The 21,954-nt window shown below is 36.5% G+C and overlaps 1 protein-coding gene across 1 annotated transcript in view; it reads left to right on the forward strand.

The window, feature by feature from the left end:
• The window catches only part of LOC150108715 (formin-binding protein 1-like), a 455,638-nt gene that overhangs the window by 379,799 nt on the left and 53,885 nt on the right, over nucleotides 1-21,954 (forward strand). The window lies entirely within an intron of this gene.

Below are 21,954 nucleotides of genomic sequence, written 5' to 3' on the forward strand. Positions count from 1 at the left end.
ACATAAGCCTTCCCACACGATTAATAATAATAATTTGTCAGCTATGTCACAGTCGCCAGATTCTAAATACGCTTGGTATAACTCTTCACAGTCTTTATTCCAGCCAAGTATGTTTTCTTTTCGAAAACTCCTTGGGATATACTTGTCCACTGCTGATATTACTGCTCCAATGAATCTGTTGTAGTTTTCGCTCATGAGTAGTATCCATCTTACTACTTTATCGTTCTCATGAGAAATCCTGTCAGTTCACTTTCCTAAAATTCCATTTTAGGATAACTGCAAATACTGAGTGATGTTGGCTAAGTGGAAAATCTTCAAGGGCTCTTCTTGTTGTGCTTAGCAACTGATTAGGCAAAAGGTGTTCCTTTGTCCTTTGCACTAAATATTAAGCTCAGACTGCTTTGCTCAGTACAGTTTGTTAATGCTTTTATTGTAATTCCACAGATTGCAGTGGCTTTTAAAATCCCTGTGTAGATAGTAGGATGTGGGAATTACTTCAGGTGACCATTCTACTAGGGGAGGCTTGTTGATGTTAACACTGTGAGATCTTCAATTCTCACTGTGATTATGTGTATATTCTGATTAATATCTGCTGATATTATGTGAGCATTCTGTATATTATTGGTTATGTAAGTTGCGTGCCCATGCTCTTGGTGATATGTAACTCCTAGAATATCATACCTTGCAATTCTTCCTCTGGATTTAGTTGTTCATTATCTATGTGTGTGTCTCTTGAATGACAACTATGTCTGTATCATTTTCTTGAATGATTTTTGAAAGATATTGACTTTTAACAAAGCTGATTACTTCAATGTTGAGTTGGCAAATAGTACCTAGCTTTCTTGTCTTTTGGTCCTGAGAAAAACCTTTCAGTAATTGTATAGCTTGTGATTTCATGTGTCTATAGCCAGGAGATCATTAAGATAGGTCTGGCTGACAGTAATCATTCTAGCTCATTTAGCATTACCCAGGGTGCACCACATGGAGGTGAGCTAGAAATGCATCCCACTATGCACAGATTTGGTCATTTGGGGGATCGAAAGGGAATGGAGAGGATTTAGAGATGAGCAACCAAGCTAGCGATTCTGTGGAATGCTCTCTGCAAGGACAGGTTAAAGGTGTGTGGGTTGCCAAGTTCAGTTGATATGCGGAAAAGATGAGCGTGATAGAAACTTAGACGTTATTAAAGGGGTTCTATATAATTGACACAAAGGAAATATTTTAATACCCCATGAATTTAGAGGGCTAGAGGTCATCCCCTAGGAACTGTATAAGAATGTGCATAATAGATTTTTTGCTTGGAGAGTGATGAATGAATTAAATGGATTGCCGGAATTAGGAGTGCCCTGACAGGGAATGAGTTTAAGGAGAGATAAAATAAGTATTTTGTGTATAAACATTTGTGTGGGTCTCCCACAACAAGTCTTCTGACTCCATGGAGAAACCTCGATAATAATAATATTCTCTTGAATACACAGTGTGCTCTTTCCCAAATTTCTGTTCCATAATTTTTTAGTCTTTTCTCAATTATGATTGCATAATTACCCCACTGAATATGATTATTCAGTGGGGTAATTCCTCTGAAATTAAGTACAAGTGTAGATAGAAATATATATATTTGTGTATGTTTATGTATATTTTCTGGTGTGTGTGTGTATGCACATGTTTACCGAACTAAAAAGGTTATGTTTGTATTGTTTGATATCTCTCCAATATATTTATTTACTTATTATTATTATTTGTAAGAGAGACCTCCAGGGAGTCTAGGACTTGTTGAGGGTAGGTCACATATCACCTGCACCAATTGTCATACATTTTCCTGATTTCATTCATGCACCGCCCTATGAGAAAAAAATGTAGAATGTAACTCTTATTCCCTTCTTCATTGCACTCATTGAAAACTTCCGTGGATGCCCTCTTATCCTCTTCTCACCTTCCATAAAATGAAAAATTTCATCTACTGGTATCATGATGACCCTTTCGGAAGATTTTAAGTCTCAATCAGATTACTCCTTTTACTCCTGTTTGCTGATACCTGCAATCCACAAATTCTCAGTCTGTTTACTTATCTTGTGATGTCTTGCTTAATACATAGTATTATTATTAAATCCAACCTCCATGGAGTCCAAGACTCATCGTGGGAGGCACACACACTCACAAACAAAGTTCATCCAACCATGCCTTAAACTGATTCAGTGTGTCTACATTTACAACACACTCAGGCAATGTATCCCACTCATTAACCACTCTCCATGTAAAGAATCTACTTCTCCCTCCCCTGCTCACATCCTCCTTATACAGTTTCCAGAGATGGCCTCTTGTTCTACACCCCCCCCCCACTCCACAATTCTCTGAACAGTCTCTTCCATATCAACCTGATAACAACCAATGACTAACTTATTATATGACTCAATCATATTCCCCTCCTCCTATTCACAAAGCTTTGCAATTTACATTCTCTGAATCTGTCCTCATAATCAGGGCCACATTTATACATTTGGAGGCCCTACACAACATCATTATGAGATGCAAAAAAGAACAAGTCTATTTCAGTTAATCAAATTCATACACATTTTTTTTTTAGTTTATTGAAAATAAAAGTTAACATTTCCATAATAACTCATTTTAATAAAATAAAAAATAACACAACATTGGTATGCATATATTTGCATTTAAAATGTTCAAATTTAAATAAATAAATTTAAATCAAATTTATATCTGCTAAAACTAAAGTCAGTCATGCTTTAGTTTTAGCAGATATATCTATAATGTCATCATAATTAATCAAGTCCATTACATCAGATTCAATGCATAATAATGACAGGTCACTTGTTTTATTTTGGTGCGAGTTGCTTCTTAAATAATTTTTTATTCCTTTCAACACTGAAAATGAGCATTCAGCGCTTGCATTTGAAATATGCATCATTAAAAATATTTTTTAAATTGTTTCTACATTCTGAGAAGTAGACCTAACCCATCATTTATAAATTTGTACATATTAATACTAGTCTTGTACTTGTCTTGATGTATATCTTTCTCAAAAAAAAAAAAAAGTCATATCTAATATGTCTAAATAGCTTTTTGTTCTTTCATTAATTTCCAAAATTAGCTTGTCGCAAATGACATTAAAAGTATTAACAATGAAATTTTCTTTCCCATGTAATATGATCTCATCATTAGATTGTGAAACTTTGTCACACTTTTTTTTTTTTTTCATTTTTTCACTCTTTCCTTCTTATCTTTAAATTTTGTCTCATCTGTTAATAGATTCTCTTCTTCATTTAAAGCAGCAAAATTATTTTTTATACCTAAAATAAAACCAACTAAAGACTGTAATAAATTATTAGCTATGTAAAATTTTGTCCCACACAACCGTTAAAATTGCTGTTTCTGAATTGTCAAAATATTCAGCCAATAATGAGCTCTCTAACTTAGAAATAGGTTTTTCATTGAGGAGAAATGGATATTTAAAGTAATACCTCTTTAATTTGTTTATATCCACATTTCAAAGCCAATATAGCATCAGCTCTTGCGGACTATCTCGTTTCACTTAGTCATTTAACTGTTAAAGATTTTTTTCTAAATGTTTAAGGAGTATACCCCATCTTCTTGTTGAAGATTAAAAGTAATTATATATATTTTGAATAAAACAAAAATATTGCACTGCTTCCTAACAAGATTCTGCAGCATAGTTGCCAATTAAATTTAAGGAATGACTAGAGCATGGTATATAATGTGCAGAGGGACTATGTTTTTTCAACCTAGCTTGTAAACCTGTCTAGACACCTTTCATATTGGAAGCATTATCATAGCTTTGCCCTCTGCACATTTTTATCTCCAAAGATAATTCTTCTAATTTTTTTAATACCACCTCATCTAAATATAAGAAATTATGTTATGTAATACTGATGAACCTGATAAATGTTTCTCTAATGTCAAAATTTGCTGTAAGGTACCTAAATATAATAGCTAATTGGTCATTATGGACAACGTTTGGCATTGAATCGAGTATTATTGCAAAATAAGCAGCTTCCTTAATTTCTGATATTAATATTTCTCTTGTTTTATTAGCTATTACCACTAATAATTCATCACAAGTGTTGTAAGAAAGATAATTTGAGCTGCCAGAACTACAGTTAGCATACATTTTCCTGTGATGTTTAAAACGATACAGAAGATTATCTGACCACCAAAGAACAGGTCAACCATGCTGCATTAGGATGCAACAGCTTGTGAGGACTATGAATGCATGCCTCCACTGTAATCCTGTGAGAATACAGAAAATGATGATGTGAGAGATGAACGTTTCACATGTAATATCTGATGACCTGGGCGGGGGGGAGAGCTTATCATCGTTTTACTGGATACTTTCCTAACACTACAACTTATGTAGCAGAGGGTAATAAAATCAAAGGCACTTCTCCATCACTGTGCAGACACAGAGATGTCATCTTCACAGATGAGAAGATTTTCACCATTGAAGAGTCATTTAACCACCAAAACAATAGAGTATATGCCCCAGATGGTTGCACAAGCCCATGCTATATCACCCATGATTCAGAGAGGTCATTGCCCGATGTCAGTGATGGTTTGGTGTGTGTGTGGGGGGGGGGTAATGTATCTGGGTATCCAAATTGCTTATCTGTGAGAAAGGTATCAAAACTTTGTCAAAAGTGTATCAAGACACTGTGCTGGAACCTGTGGTATCAGCCCCTGAATAACACCTTGTTTCTCGGTAGGCAGTGGTTGATGGCAAATGTGCCTGACCACATATCACCATCTGATTGATCATCTGGGAGTTTGATCTAAATCCATTGAACTTCAAATTGTGGTCAGATCTTGAGAAAGTAGCCTGCAAGAAACGACACCCCAGTATTGCCAAGTGGCAGCGTCTCTGTTGGATGTTCTGCATGTTGCCATCACAGGCTTCAGGTGTGCATGAAGGCAAAAGGGGGAAATTTCGAACATTGAGTACTGCTATATGCACATAATACATGTGGTTTACATGTGCTGAAAGCTGTAAATGATTTACTGATAAATTAAAAATTTATGCACTGTTATCAGTCTTTTGGAAAGAATATATGTTACACTATACAAAGAGATGTAGCTTCGAATTTGGTGTATGGGGAGGTGGGTATGAATTTCATTGGGAAGAAGTTGCTGAAAATACATGTTTATACAATTACAGAATTTGACAGTGCAAAGCATTACAAGAGGTTGCTGATAAGATATTGCTGCAACTTGAAAATTCAAAGTTAAAGGTTGTCAGTGAAGATGGAAAACAGTTGGCGGAAGCTGTGGAAGAAGAGACAATTGCAACTGAAGAAGCATGGATAGTTACAAAAGAATTTTGCAGAGAAAGATAAAACAGAACATGAAAAAACTGATTTCTGTGCAACCTCCCCCCCCCCCCCTTTTTTTTTTTCCTGAAAAAAAAAATACAGTGAAAAAATTGACAGAGACATTTGCCTATGTTAATAAGGCAATAGTTCGATGGTTTGAGGAAATTAATTGCAACATGAAAAGATTTAGCAAATTAGACTGTATATTGCAATCCGCAGTTGTTACAAATTTATGCGAAAAAAAAGACAAACTCTGCATACTAGGTTGGGCATAACATAGAAATTTTTAAAGAAGCCCACTCCTGCTGTTACCTCATTCCTGAAGATGAGCCTCAACCTTCCACAAGTTACACATCTGGTGAACCATCCTCAAAATACTTTCTTGCAATAACTATCATGTTTAAACTGAACAGTTGATCATGAAGACTCTGTTTCAATTGGTGTAGTTCCACATGTTCCTGGTGATGATCTTTTATAAAGGCTGAAATGTTGACTGTTGTTTTATCTTAGTTTTAAGTAAATAATTGCTCCAGCACTGGAATTTTGTCTCCATAATTTCTACACAATTAAAAGAATTTTTCCTCCCTGTATCTCATATCCCTCTCAACATACAGATTACATTAAGGCTTAATATTACTATTCACTGTATTATGAGTATCACAGAAAAAATAGCTAGGACTTTAAAGAAATATAATCTCTGAACTTCTTTCAAACTTTATTGGACAAGGGAAAGTTTCAGATTATTGAAGCTCACCCTTGTCCACTTACATAAAAATCTACTTCCTCTTTCTCAGTTCCAGGTGTATATAATATTCCTTGTTCTTGCAACTTGTATTAATGATTAGACTGAAAGATCTGCCAACATCTCAAGAAATATATCTTCCTCCACAATTATGGTCAGTCATGTTTAGCTCACCCTGTCTTAAATATCTTTCACAGAATCAAATGAAAAAAATATACTATGCTTGACTAGCAAATACAAGCATGAAAGACTTTTTTTGGAATCAGAATAAAATTTCAAAAACAACAAAATCATAATAAATACAATTTAATATTTTACTACACACATAGACACAAGTTTAAAAAGTGGAAGTTTCTGTTGTTTCACAAATTCATCAAATGCCGAAAAAATGTCTTCTCCCCTAGTCCTTCCCAATAATGGTATAATTTTCAAAAGTTCTTCTTTACTTGAATAATCTTGAAATACCATGCGAATAAATACCATTAACTGAGCAATATCAGTGAAATCGTTTGATTCATCAAATTGTAATGAAAATGCAACACACTGGTGAATGTCTGACATTAACCTGGCCTGGAAACTTTTCTCCGGCAATTGGAACTCTTCCTTTCGGCAATTGGAACTCTTCCTTTCGGCAATTTGAAACTTTGTCTGCAGCCTAGAAGTAGTCTCTCTAGCAATGTCTTGAACCGAGAAGCTCCTTTCTGGAAGCAGGAAACTCCTCTCTCAAGCAACGTGGATCCAGGCAGTCTCTCTGACGGTGACTCTGGACCGGGCGACCTCCTTTCTGACAGCAATTCTGGAACCGGGACTCCTTCTGCTTGCTTCAGTTCCTTTTTATTAGGCCTCCTCTGAGACTTCGCATGAAGTTTGGCAACCCCCAAAAGAATCGATATGAGTCTTTCATCTTAAGTTTCAAGTTCGGCACGCCTTTTGTTCTCCTCCGCTTTCTTTTGATTGTAAGTTGCCGGCCATCGGAAAGTTGTTTTAACTCTTTCTGACTGACTTTGGAGATGTTTACACTTACAGTCTGCAAGCCTTTCTCAAACATACAAGTTTCAATAACAATCTTTCTAATGCTGCCATGTTCAGCTTCAGCGACAAAAACATTGCCTTTGTTTTTAACACTCTAACATATGCTTATTAAAGCAGTATATTCAGTTAGCTTCAAAAGAGTTATTTACAAAAACAAACAAAGTTTATTTTTTTACAATATTCACATGGGACTTAACCTAAGTAAAAAATCGATGTAATGTGCTTTGGAATATTTAAGCTACAATCGAGTTTTTATACTTTGCTTATAATCGTATTCACTCAGCTCGCTGTTTGACTTCCACTGATCCAAATTAATTCATTTACCCGGATTTATAAGAAAATTGCTGATTTGACAATTTTAACAAAAAATAAATAAACAACAGCAATATACTTAAAGCAAATTAAAATTAATACAAAATAATGATAAATATAATATTATGTTTTCAGTTTTAATTAAATTTGTAAATAAGGAGGAATACACAAGAGATCGACCAAAAATCGCTCCACAATTTGATGGGTTGAACACCCCTGTCCTATGAGATATATGATGTTATACATTATGGTGGGAGGTCACTACCCAGACCGGTTTCGATCTTTATTGAGATCTCATCAGCGAGTAGCTAGACCAAATTAATACCAAGGGTATAGCGAAAAAAACTTATATACTTTGCTATACGAGTTGTGAAAAAAGGTGCACCATTGAATTACATAAATATAAAGAACCAATAGGCTTCCTTTCGGCGATGTAAATACTATTTAAATTAAGGGGATATTAAATCCTACGTTGTTTTAAAACGATCTTTGAGTTTCTTATTCGGTTTCAAAGCAATGTGGGATTTAATATCCCCGTAATTTAAATAATATTTACATCGCCGAAATGAAGCCTATTGGCCCTATATTTATGTAATTCAGTGGTGCACCTTTTTGACAATTCGTATAGCAAAGCATATAAGTTATTTTAGCTATACCCTTGGTATTAATTTGGTCTAGCTACTCACTAATGAGATCTCAATAAAGATCGAAACCGGTCTGGGTAGTGACCTCCCACCATAATGTATAACATAATATATCTCCTAGGAGATGAGTTTTACATTATGGGAAATACTAAGAATAGCTATCAGAACTATCTCCACCTTTGCTACGAGTTGCCCTAGTTTGTACTACGTGCTTTAGCTTACGTAGTAGTTGCTGATACTTTTATAGTTTACTATATTCAGCATGAAATTCTTTGATTCCGATCTTTGAGTTTCTTATTCGGTTTTAAAACAATGTGGGATTTAATATCCCCTTAATTTAAAAATTTTTTATTTATTTTTTTTAATTTGATATGAAACTTTGCAAGATTTGAGAAACAGTAATTTTTAGATCTACTCAATAGCCAAGGCTGCTTGCTAACACCCATAGAAAGTTGTTCCTCTTAGGATTTTAAGCTTCCAGTCTAACTTCTTTCACTTATAGACAAGTTTAGGTGTGGAACATTATTCATAACATATTTTAATTGTATTAACAACACACCAAACAAACTAGGTTATACAAAAAAAAAAAAAAAAGTGTTATATAGGTGCTCTGTAGTATTTCATCTTTTTTGTAGGAATTGTAACCATTGTACCCAAAATTCACTTCACATTAGTCATCTGCCTTTCAGATGGATCACTATCTTTTCCATTTACAGGAAGATATCTATTAAACAATCACATCATCATCATCATCCATCCCAACAGTATGGTATTTTGAAAACACTTATGCTCAGAGCCAGAGCGATTTGTTCTAATGATATAGCTCTTTCCGCAGAACTTAAATATCTGTGCCATGCTTTCATGTCCAATGGCTACAATTTCAACAAAATAGATAAAATATTACATAGACCCATTACTTCTCCTTCCTCTAATACACAAGAACAAAACATTACTCTTCCTATTCCCTATGTCAGAGGTATACATTAGTAAAGATAGCCAAAGTGCTAATAATATGAGATGGCTAAGGTTTAATGGATATCTCTATCACAGAGATATAATCTGATATAAAATATAAGTATCTTAATACACAAAAACCACATAAAAAAAAAATAATAAGTGGAATATTCATAACTTATTTTAACAGTATTTACAACACCAAACAAACTATTTAATTAAAAAAAAAAAAAAAAAAAAAAAAACTGGCTTATAAAACAAAACCATGTTTTAGGCACATGTTAAATTAGCAACTCTGATCTGCTCTCCTAAGGATAAACTTCATCCTCTAGCATGTCCTGGAGTGTATGAAGTTCCTTGTGGCTATGACTTGACCTACTGTGGGTAGACAGGAAGATCTGTTAACATCTGCCTTGGAGAACATAAAAAATACATTCACTACCATTATTATTATGGCAAGTCACGACTGGCAGACCACGCTTTGGACTCCCCTTCATACAGGATTAGATCGAAAAAAACCAATATGCTATTTAGAAGCCATTACAGATCAGAAAGATTATATCTAGAGTCAGCCATGGCTATGAAGTATTCTCCTAACCTGGAAAAAGTATGGTTGCATTAATTTGCCAAAAAATTTGGGGGACTGTTTTCTTAAGATCAACTCCTGCATAGCTGTAATACTTCTTTGTTTCATTACTGATTGTCACATGTAAAGTATAACATGCTAATTTGTAATTCAGCAAACTATAAGCCAGTTAATAAACACTTTTTTTTTTATTATTTATTTATTAAATAGTTCGTTTGGTGTTGTTAATACTGTTAAAATAATTGATGAATCTTCCACTTTTTTTTTATGTGGTTTTGTGTATTTATAGTTTATATTTTTTTTTATATATATTTTATCTTATTAGATAAAATTTTTATTAGATATTTTTACTATTATATAATATATTTATATTTATTAGATATTTAGACTATTATTAGATATTAGATACTTATATTTTATCTCAGATTATATCTCTGTGATAGAGACATCATCCATTAAACCTTAGCCATCTCATATTATGGTTTAATGGATGCATGATTTTGCTGCTTATGAAAAAATGACACCTGTCATTAAGTCAGATCTCGGTATCGTATCTCAAAAGTGATTCACCTTAATGCATGGCATTATATGTGCAAAGTTTTGTTTGCTTATACCTGATTAAAATAAGGATGAAAACAAGAATAAAATTTTATAATAGGTATTATTTTCCACCATAAAACTAATGTAATAAAAATAACTAACACTGGGTTTATTGGTCGTAAAGATTTGATATGGCTAGTTTCCTACTAGTTTCATCACGTAAACTGGTGGCTTCATCTGGGTTTGGTTGAACATACAAATATAAATAAACAAGGTTTGATTATGAATTAATACATTACTTAAAAAATACCAAACGCCTAGGAACTGTTACACAAGTACAATTGAAACACGTGGAGCTTGGATGCTGGCACATAGTCATTGTTCAGCAGGTGCATCCAATAGTTAGCAAAGAAATTAAGTTTTGATGTGTTTAGAGATCTGATGAGTGACTTCCAAATGTCACACAGAATTATCCCTTGGTTTCTGTCTAGGGTATCTTGTGAGCAGATTACCATTATAGCCTATTTTACGTTGCGGGAGCTGTAGTCCTTCTATGTATTGCATGGAGTTCTTATCCCATTCAATGTTGTGGTGAGTGTTGGAGAAATGGAATGCCAACCCTGAACTGTCCTATGTAATTAAGGCCACAAGAACATGGGATATAAACTCCAGGATGTTTGTTGAAAGAGTTGTGGTCCTTGGGTGAGCGTAACGGATTTCGTACTATCATAATTGGTTTGAAGGCTACTCTAATGTCATGAGATTTCAAGAGATTAACAATTTTTTCTGAAAGTTCAACAAAAGGGATGAAAATTGAAGCTCTATAATGAATGTCATGGATTTGTTGTAGAGACAGATTAGAGAGTAGTATTCTTTTTGCTATTTTTTTAGGATATCCATTGCTGATTAATAGTTGGAGAATAGAATGTAATTCTGTTAATGTTCCTTCATCTCTTATAATAGTGATCGCCCTCTTTTTCAGCATAAAAATTGGGCATTATACATATACAATGCCCAATTTTTATGAAATATGGTGTAACGAGGAGAAATGTAGATAACAACCTGTGTGGGTTGGCTTACGGTATACACTAAGAGAAATGCCTTCATCTGCTTGGTTTGTAATTAAAAAGTTTAGAAAGGGTAATTTTCCTTCATTCTCAAGTTCTAAGGCGAATTTGATTTTACGGGGGGAAGGAGTTAATAGATGCCAGAAAAGCATATAACTCACCTACACTGTGTTTTCATATTATGAATATGTTGTCTACATATCTCCACCAAATTGACGGTTTAGGATTTGTAGATAACAAGACATCATTTTTGAACTTTTCCATGAAGTCCACACAAGAAGGAGATAGAGGGCTTCCCATTGCAAGGCCCAAAAGTTGTTTGTAGGTTTTTCCATTCCATTGGAAAAAATTTGAGCTGAGACAGTGTTTATAGAGTTGAGAGATATCTTGAGGGAACAGATTATCTATAAGTACCATAAGTTTGTTCACAGAAACGTTTGTAAATAACAATACAACATCCAGACTAGCTAGAATGTCTGTTCTTGAGATAGAAATTTCTCCTAGTTTTTCTACAGAGTGTTGTGTATTTTTATATAGGCATCCATGTGTCTAAAGTGCTCCTTTACAAAATGAGCAAAATGGTTTTGATAACAAATAATTTGACAAGCTAATACCATCCACGATCGGTCGAAGAGGAATATTGGTCTTGTGTACTTTTGGCAATCCATATAAACATGGAGTTAATGGATGCATGGATTTCAATATTTTCTTAAGATCCATGGGTTATGTAGTCATGTTGTGCAAAAGGTTGTTGGTTTCTACATTGTTCATTCAAGTAGGGTCAGAATCTAATTGACAGTAAGTAGAGGTATCAGAAAGTAAAATTGAAATTTTGGACATATAATATATTGTATTCAAGATAACAGTTGAATTGCTTATGTCAGCCTTAAATACTATAATATCTTTATTCTTCTTTAAATTAGACAGTGCTCTTTTTTCTAAGGAGCTGATATTCTTTTTAGGAGGAGGAGAAGACGAGAAGAATTGCAGTCTTTAATTTAATGTCATTTGCAACAGGTTCAAGTAGAAAGTAAAGGGCCTTTTCTATGTTACACATACTATCTATTTTAGGATTGTGCTCTTGTGTGACTGTCAAGTTCTGATCCAAAAAGTATCTTATCATTGGGTAGGGTAGGATAAGTTTTATTGTACGTATCGTTGATCATATTATCTAGATAGAGTGTAGTGAAAATCAAGACACAAAGAATAAGCTTAGTTCAGAGCATATCTTGTGAATTGTATTCTTTCGCATAACATGGCTAATGATAGATTTTCCGATAGATTTGTTTAGCTCTTCTATTATTATTATTATTATTTCGGGCAACTCCAGGAGTCCTTAGACTCATCGAGGGAGGCCCTAAACATCATGTCCACACAACTATGCGATTACATTCTCACAGTATCTATCATACCTTGTCTTGAACTCGTTCACCGTCATAGCACCCACAACAGACTCTGGCAGCTTATTCCACTTATTTACCACTCTAAAAGTAAAGAACACAGCTCTAACACCCCTGCTAACCACACTCTTGCCCAGCTTCCATAGGTGTCCCCTAGTTCTCCCACCACCAGTCCTGATCTCAAAAATATCCTCTGAATTAATCCTATAGAATCCCTTTAGCAATTTGAATGTCTCAATCATATCTCCCCTCCTCCGCCTTTCAACTAGTTTCTGCAACCCACAAATCCTCAACCTGTTCTCATACGGTTCATTCCATAGACCTGTTATCATCTTAGTCACTCGCCTCTGGATCCTCTCCACCTCCTCCCCATCAAGAAGGAACCGAGGTGACCAAATCTGGGCACAGTAATCGAGATGAGGTCTTATCAAGGCTCGGTACAGAGGTACAATAACTTGCTTGTCTCTGCTCGTCAAGGTATTTTTCAACAACCAAGTGAGTTGATGAGCTGATTTAGCTACTTTTGCAATGTGCCCCCTAAACTTCATCTCCTTATCCACCAACATTCCCAAGTCCCTGGCCTCATCAATCTCTTGGAGTACAGTTCCACCAATGTGGTATACTGCTGCTAATCTTTTCACCCCAAAATGCATAACCTTACATTTTGTCACATTAAATTGACATCCATTTTCCTTAGCCCAGAACTCCAATCTATCTAAGTCATCCTGCAAGACTTTGACATCTTCTGCATTCACTATTAATTACCCTACCCAACTTTGCATCATCAGCGAGCAAATGAATTGTTCCACTTAGATCCTTCCCTATATCGTTAATGAACAGATTAAACAGCAGTGGTCCAAGAACAGAACCCTGCGGCACACCACTAGTCACAGGCCGTCTTTTGGACTCTACTCCTGAATAAACTACTCTTTGATATCTCTCCATCAACCAACCACCTATCCATCTCACCAACCCTATATCCATTCCCATATGTTGTAGTTTACGGATTAATATTCCATGTGGTATCCTGTCAAACGCCTTTGCCAGGTCCAGCAGTATCACTGTAAACCCATTTCCCTTATCCAGTTCAGCCGTCACCGTGTTATAAAACTTGAGCAAGTTACTGAAGCACGATCTACCCTTCACAAAGCCATGCTGTCCCCTGTACAGTATCTCATTTTCATCAATCCATTCCTGTATTTTTTCCCTTGACTACTTTCTCCAAGACCTTGACAACAATTCTGATATGCTGATCGGTCGGTAATTTGCAACCGTAGTCTTGGATCCTCCTTTATGCAGTGAAACTATTTTCCCCTCTTTCCACACCTTCGGGACTAAACCAGACCTGAGACTCAGATTAAACAACATGGTCAAGGACACTGATAATTCCTTAGCCGCTTCACGCAAGACCCGTGCCGGTATACTATCCAATCCCACAGATGTGTTCACATTTAGGTTCTGTAATAGACTAGTCACCTCCACTTCATTCATCACTATTCCCGTATAAACTAATGGTTCCTTCATTTTTTCAATGTCACCACCTGGATGATATGCTTTTGCAAAGTGCTCGCTCAGTAACTCCACTATATCGACTGATTCAGTGACCTCCTTACCATCGTCATTCCTTAAAATCATTTTGCCATGTACAGTTTTTTTCTTGCTTGCAGCATATTGAAAAAACTGTTTGGGATGCTCTTTTGCTTGCATAGCTAGTTTCCTTTCATAATCCGCTTTTGCTTTTTTTACCACACTCGTTACCTTTCTGGCCTGCACTTTATACCGTTCGTGTGCCTGCAGGTCACCCCTTTCTTTAAATTCCCTCCACAGTTGTTTCTTGTTTTGCAGCTCAAGCTTAATGGTGTTATTCATCCATTTAACCCCTACTTGTTTTACTATTCGGACCCTAGGTATACAATCAGCCATAACCTCCTGTAAATGCTCCTTGACCACTTCCCATGCTCTATCGACGTCCAGCCCTTGCAGTTGTACATGCCATGGCACTGATCCAAGCAATCTCCTAAGCTTGTCATACTTACCAACACGGTAATTCCACATATACCCTGTCTTAATCGAAAATTCCACACCTTTAGCCACCTCCCAGGTCAAGACCTTATGATCACTCTCACCAATAGGTGGCAACATGGTCATATTCATTACAGTCAAATTACCAGGTCAAGCATTCTCACACCCCTAGTATTTTCAATTACATGCTGTCTGAGATAGTTATCCCTTAATAATTGAATAAAATCCTTTTCCTTCCTCACATGTGTCCTCTCCTCCTTCCAATCAATGTTACCATAGTTGAAATCCCCCATAATAATTACCCTCCTTCCACTCATTTCATCAATTTCCCTTTGCATACTATCTCCACCATTTATTCCATCACCTGGTCTATAGCAGCACCCAACTGTATATTTTATTCTGCCAGTCTCAATCTCACACCAAATAGCCTCAAATGAGCTCCTTTCACTATCCTGCGATACAACTTCAATTCTCCTTGGCTGCAGTTCATCAGCTATCATCATTAATACCCCTTCCCCCATTTTATTCTCTCTGTCCCTCCTAAACACACTATAACCTACACATTCTATCCCACTAACTATATCATCTTCCGTCAGCCATGTTTCACTAATGCCAATAACCAGTGGCCAATCAAGGCCAAAAATTCTTCCTTCTTGTTCCTAATACTTCTGGCATTAGTATACATGAAATGCAGTGATCCCTTAGTCCCACCCCTATATTGATACGTTATTCTAAATGACCCATTCCCATTTTTTTCCTTAGTGCTGGCTCGGGTACATTATATACATTCTTACACTCATCTATCTCATTGATGTCTGCATATCCATTCCCCCCCCCCTCCTTGGTAGTTCTAGTTTCCCTGGTTTTGCACATCCATTTTCACTTCATTCAGCAACACTCTTTCCAGTCTCCGCACACCAGGTCCATTCTAGAATGGATTTGTTCCTACATTTTTTTTAGAAACGTAAATTGATTCAGAAGTTTTGGCTTTCTTGCATTTAAGTTGTTCTAATTTACATACCTTTTGTTTGACTTCCCCATCAAGTCTGTTCATTATAAGTATGTTATTTTCAACCACAAAACTAATGTAATAAAAATAACTAACACTGGGTTTATTGGTCGTAAAGATTTGATACTACTAGTTTCGCTACTTAAACTGGTGGTTTCATCTGGGTTTGGATAAACATACAAATATAAATAAACAACAAGCTTTGATTATGAATCAGTACATTACTAAAAAAATACCGAATGCATAGGAACCATTACGCAAGTACAATTATTATTATTGTTCTGGGAAACTTCAAGGAGTCGACAGACTCATCGAGGGAGGCCCTAACATCATGTCTGGAACAACTATTCAACATTCACACAGTACCTATCATATCTTGCCTTGAATTCATTCACGGTCGTAGCACCCACAACAGACTCTGGAAGCTATTCAACTCATTCACCACTCTCCAAGTAAAAAACCTAGCTCTAACACCCTTGTCAACCACGTTCTTGCCCAGCTTCCATGCATGACCCCTAGTCCTCCCACCACCAGTCATATTTTCAAAAATATCTTCTGGATCAATCTTATAAAAACCCTTCAGTAATTTGAATGTCTCAATCATATCAGCCCAGTCCTCCAAACTATCCAAATCATCCTGTAAAATTTTGACATCCTGTGCACTCACAATTGCTCTACCCAACTTTGCATCATCAGCAAACAAGTGAACACTTCCTCTCAAATCCTTTCCAATATCATTGATGAACAAATTGAAAAGCAGTGGTCCAAGAACAGAGCCCTGCGGCACTCCACTAGTCGCAAGACGTCTTTTTGACTCCACTCCTGAATAAACCACTCTCTGGTATCTCTCCTTCAACCACCCTCCTAACCCCATCTGCTCCAGTTTACTGATTAGGGTTCCATGTGGTATCCTTTCAAAGGCCTTGGCAAGGTCCAGTAGTATCACTGTCAACCCATTACCCCTATCCAGTTCAGCCGTCACTGTGTTATAAAACGTGAGCAAGTTACTGAGGCATGATCTACCCTTCACAAAACCATGTTGTCCCCCATACAGTATCCCATTTTCATCTGTCCAATCCTGTATTCTTTTCTTGACTAATTTCTCTAAGACCTTGACAATGATTCCTGATATGCTAAGCGGTCGGTAATTTACAACAGCAGTCTTGGAACCACCTTTATGCAGTGGAACTATTTTCCCCTCCTTCCACCCGCTCGGGACTAACCTGGACCCGAGACTCAACAAAATGGTCAAGGGTACCGACAATTCTTTAGCTGCTTCTCGTATTACACGAGCTGGTATACCATCCAATCCCACAGATGTATTGACATTGAGGTTATGCAATAGACTACTCACCTCCACTTCATTAACCACAATTCCCGTATAATCTACTGGTTTATTCGTTTCTGCAATGTCACCACCTGGATGATATATTCTTGCAAAGTGCTCACTCAGTAACTCAACTATCTCAACTGATTCAGTTACCTCTCTACCATCGGCATTCTTTAAAATCATTCTGCCATGTACATTTTTCCTTTTACTTGCTACATATCTAAAAAACTGTTTAGGATTCTCTTTAGCCTGCGTGGCCAATGTTCTTTCGTAATCCTTTTTTGCTTTTCTTACCACACTCGTCACCCTTCTGGCCTGCGCTTTATACCGTTCATGTGCCTGCCGGTCACCTTTCTCCATAACTTCCCTCCATAGTTGTTTCTTTTTTTGCAGCTCAAGCTTAATGGTATTATTCATCCATTTAACCCCTACTTGATTTATTATTCGGACTCTAGGTATACAGTCAGCCATTGCTTCATGCAAGCACTTCCTAACTACCTCCCATGTGCTATCAACTTCTAGTCCTTGCAGTTGTACATGCCATGGCACAGAACCAATCCAACTCCTAAGCTTGTCATGCTTTCCCGCCCGATAATTCCACATGTACCCTGTCTTAATTGAAAATTCTATACCTTTAACTACCTCCCAAGTCAAGACTCTATGATCACTCTCACCGATTGGTGGCAATGTGGTCATATTTGTTACAGCCAAATCCTCAGATGTAATTACTAGGTCAAGCACTATCTGACCCCTAGTATTTTCCATTACATGCTGTCGCAGATAGTTATCCCTTAATAACCGCATAAAATCCAATTCCTTCCTCCCGTGTGTCCTCTCCTCACTCCAATCAATGCAACCATAGTTGAAATCTCCCATAATAATCACCCTCCTTCCACTCATTTCTTCTATTTGCTTGTGCATACTGTCACCACCATCTTTTCCATCACCTGGTCTATAGCAGCACCCAATTGTATATTTAGTTCTGCTAGCCACAATCTCACACCAAATGGCCTCAAATGTGCTCTTTTCTCTATCCTGCAATTCAACTTCTATTCTCCTTGGCTGTAGCTCATCAGCTATCATCAACAATACTCCTCCCCCCATTTTATTCTCTCTGTCATTCCTGAACACACTATTCCCATCACATTCAATCCCACTGGCTATATCATCTACAGTCAGCCATGTTTCACTAATACCAATAACCTGTGGTCTGGAAGTGCCAGCCATGGCCAAAAACTCTTCCTTCTTGTTCCTAATACTCCTAGTATTAGTGTACATGAATTTAAGAACCCCATTAGCCCCAACCCTACCTTGATGCCTTATATTAACTATCCCACTCTGGTTTGTTGTCTTTATTTGCTCTAGCATATTATATTCATTCTTACATTCAACTGCCTCCCTAAGGACTGTATATCTACTCTCCCCCCCCCCCTTAACAAATCTAGTTTCCCTGAATTTGCACATCCACTACATTCAGCAACACTCTCTCAAGTCTTCTTACACCATAACCATTCAAATGCAGGCCATCCATCTTATATAGATCCTTTCGCCCATCAAACTCACTCCACACATCCACAAATTCCACACCACTCGTCATACATAACCCACGCATAAAGTCATTCGCAATTATGGCCCTCCTTTTAAACATTTCACTGTCATACCGTGGCAAAAGACTAATCATTCTAACTCTCTCACTCTTTTCTTTTGCTACCTCAAACAATTCATTCAGGTCTTCTATCATTTCCATTTTATCTCCTTTCAAATCATTCGTACCTGCCACAACAATCATTTCTTTCACCCTTTCCTTTTGCTCTCTAATAGACTCAGTTACATCCTTTATGGTCGCACCAGGTTGGTACGATTTTGTCAAATCCTCTACTAACACACCTCGTACTAACGAGTCTCGTACAGCACTCTATCCTTCATTTTGTTCATGTTCACATTCATACGCCTATTTTTCCTGTCATACCTTTTATTACTGGTTGGTTCATTCAGTCGACTTTTGTTCATGCACTCTAGCTGCTGTTTTGCCCTTTCTATCGCACCATTCAACAACGCGATCTCACTCAATGCATCTATCTCATCTTTTTTATTCTCTGAGAAACCATTAATACTATCATTCACACTCTCATAATTCTCATGTACAACCTTGCCGTTTCTTGTCATATCGCTATTTTCTTCATTCTGAAGTTTGACAAAATTATCACACTCACGATCCGAAATACACTTCAATTCCTCATTCTCCCTACATTTTCTACACGCATTCAATCCTTTATTATCATCTATCCACACTCCTACCGCACTTCGCAAAGCGTACATTTCACAGCTAGTACGCTGACTCATTTCTTTTATACTACCGTTCTTTGATAAAGATGGCGAACTATCATTACTGGCAGCCATTTTCCTTCGTACTGGTGCCATAATTATTGCAACGTGTTTTATCAAATAATTTATAACACACAAATAGACGCACTAAAATACGCAAGTCAAACAAAACCACGCAATATTAAGTAATTTTATCAACGATAACTGAAAATAATACTTATCTTATCAGGAGCTTGCACAAACACTACACACTACGATATAACCTCGAACCCATGATAATCCGCTTTAGAAAGACATGGGTGTGGATGCTGGCACTTGGTCAGTCATTGTTCATCAAGTGCATCTGATAGTTAGCACAGAAAGTAAACTCTGATGTGTTTAGAGATCTGATGAGTGACTTCTAAATATCACACAGAATCATCCCTTGGTTTCTGTTTAGGGTAGCTTGTGAGCAGATTACCACTGTAGCCTCTTTTATGCTAAATGCAATACTTTATATAGATGATCAAGTACTAATTTCAAATTAGTACTTGATCATTGCAACTAACCATCTAAATGAAGTAGCAAAAACATTTTAAATGAAAATCTCTAAAACAAAAGCTATGGCAGTGTGTGGAAACACCATTCAAAAAGTCAAAGTTATGCTTAACAATAGAATAATAGAACAAGTTACAAAATTCAAATACTTGGGAAATATAATCTTGCAATACAATACTGATTCACAATTGGAAGCAAGACTACAAATTTACAATAGAATGAATGGCATAATTAAAAGAAATTTTGGAAAACAAATGACTAAAGAAACTCAATTAAGATTACATAATATGACCTCTAAACCATCTCTCAAATTTGGAAGTGAAACTTGGATTCTAAAACAGAGAAACAAACAAAGACTGGAAGCAGCACAGGTGAAGTTTCTAAGACCTCTCCTGGGACTCACTAGATTAGATAAAAAAAAAACACAGAAATAAGAGAACAATTAGATGCAAAAAACATCATACAAGAAATAGAAGAATATCAGCAAAATTGGCTACACCATACAGAAAGGATGAATAACAATGGGATTCCAAAATTAGCATATAAAAATAAACCTACAGGAAGAAGAGACTGTGGACATCCAAGATTAAAGTGGAAAGATCGAATTCATCTGCAGAGCAGGAACAGGATATAAAAATCCCATACCTAAATTTCTCAGATGACAATGCCGGCCTCTTTAACGTTGCGGAAGCTGTAGTCTTCTTCTATTTATTACATGGAGCTCTTATCCTATTCACACTCTTATTCTGTATAATAAATTTTGTTAATCCTTTATCCAAGTGTGAGCAAACAAAGTTTGCGCCAGAAAGTATCTTCAGGACTGGGTTAAGGTCGTACAAGGAAATGTGTTTTGCATTATAGGAGATACTGAGACAAGGAGTGATGAGAGCTTGCTCCACCTTTGCAACGAGTTGCCCTGGTGTTGTACCACCTTAACCCAGTCCTGAAGATGCTTTCAGGCACAAACTTTGTTTGCTCACACTTGGATAAAGGATTAAACTAAATTTATTATACTCTAACCAAGTGAAAAATAAACTTTCAGCATCTTTCTCTAAATCCAGAGTAAATTATAAAAAAAAAAAGGGTGGTACACCAATTGGCAATTCCTATAGGTAGAGATGACCTGCTAATGCTTCTGCCTGATATCTCCACTTGGGCCTGGCTCCCACTGAAGAAACCTCAATAAAGGTCGAAACTAGTCTGGGTAGTGGCCCTTCCCTTAATGCATAACATTAGACATATCCACAAGGAAATGTGTTTTGCATTATAGGAGATACTGAGACAGTAGTGTTGGTAGCTTGCTCCACCTTTGCAACAAGTTGCCTGGTGTTGTACCACCTTAACCCAGTCCTGAAGATACTTTCAGGTGCAAACTTTGTTTGCTCACACTTGGATAAAGGATTAAACTAAATTTATTATACTCTAACCAAGTGAAAAATAAACTTTCAACATCTTTCTCTAAATCCAGAGTAAATTATAAAAAAAAAAAAAAGGGTGGCACACCAATTGGCAATTCCTATAGGTAGAGATGACCTGCTAATGCTTCTGCCTGATATCTCCACTTGGGCCTGGCTCCCACTGAAGAGACCTCAATAAAGGTCGAAACTAGTCTGGGTAATGGCCCTTCCCTTAATGCATAACATTAGACATATCCGCAAGGAAATGTGGTTTGCATTATAGGAGATACTGAGATAGGAGTGTTGGTAGCTTGCTCCACCTTTGCAACGAGTTGCCCTGGTGTTGTACCACCTTAACCCAGTCCTGAAGATACGTTCAGGCACAAACTTTGTTTGCTCACACTTGGATAAAGGATTAAACTAAATTTATTATACTCTAACCAAGTGAAAAATAAACTTTCAACTCTTATTCTGTGTTGTGATGAGTGTTGGAGAAATGGAATGCCAACCCAGAACTGTTCTCTCTGTTGTTGTTGACATCTCCAATGTGTTCCTTTTGTCTTTTTTCTAAACTTCTCAAAGTGTCCTATGTATTAATAATTAAGGCCACAAAAACATGGGATGTTGTCAACTCCAGGATATTTGTTGAAATAGTTGTCGTCCGTGGGTGAACTTAACAGATTTTGTGGTCATTATTGTTCGTTATTTTTATTAC

Source organism: Typopeltis vanoorti, chromosome 3 (genome assembly GCF_054136105.1).
Source record: "Typopeltis vanoorti isolate ZY-2024b chromosome 3, IOZ_Tvanoo_1.0, whole genome shotgun sequence".
NCBI lineage: Eukaryota > Metazoa > Arthropoda > Arachnida > Uropygi > Thelyphonidae > Typopeltis > Typopeltis vanoorti.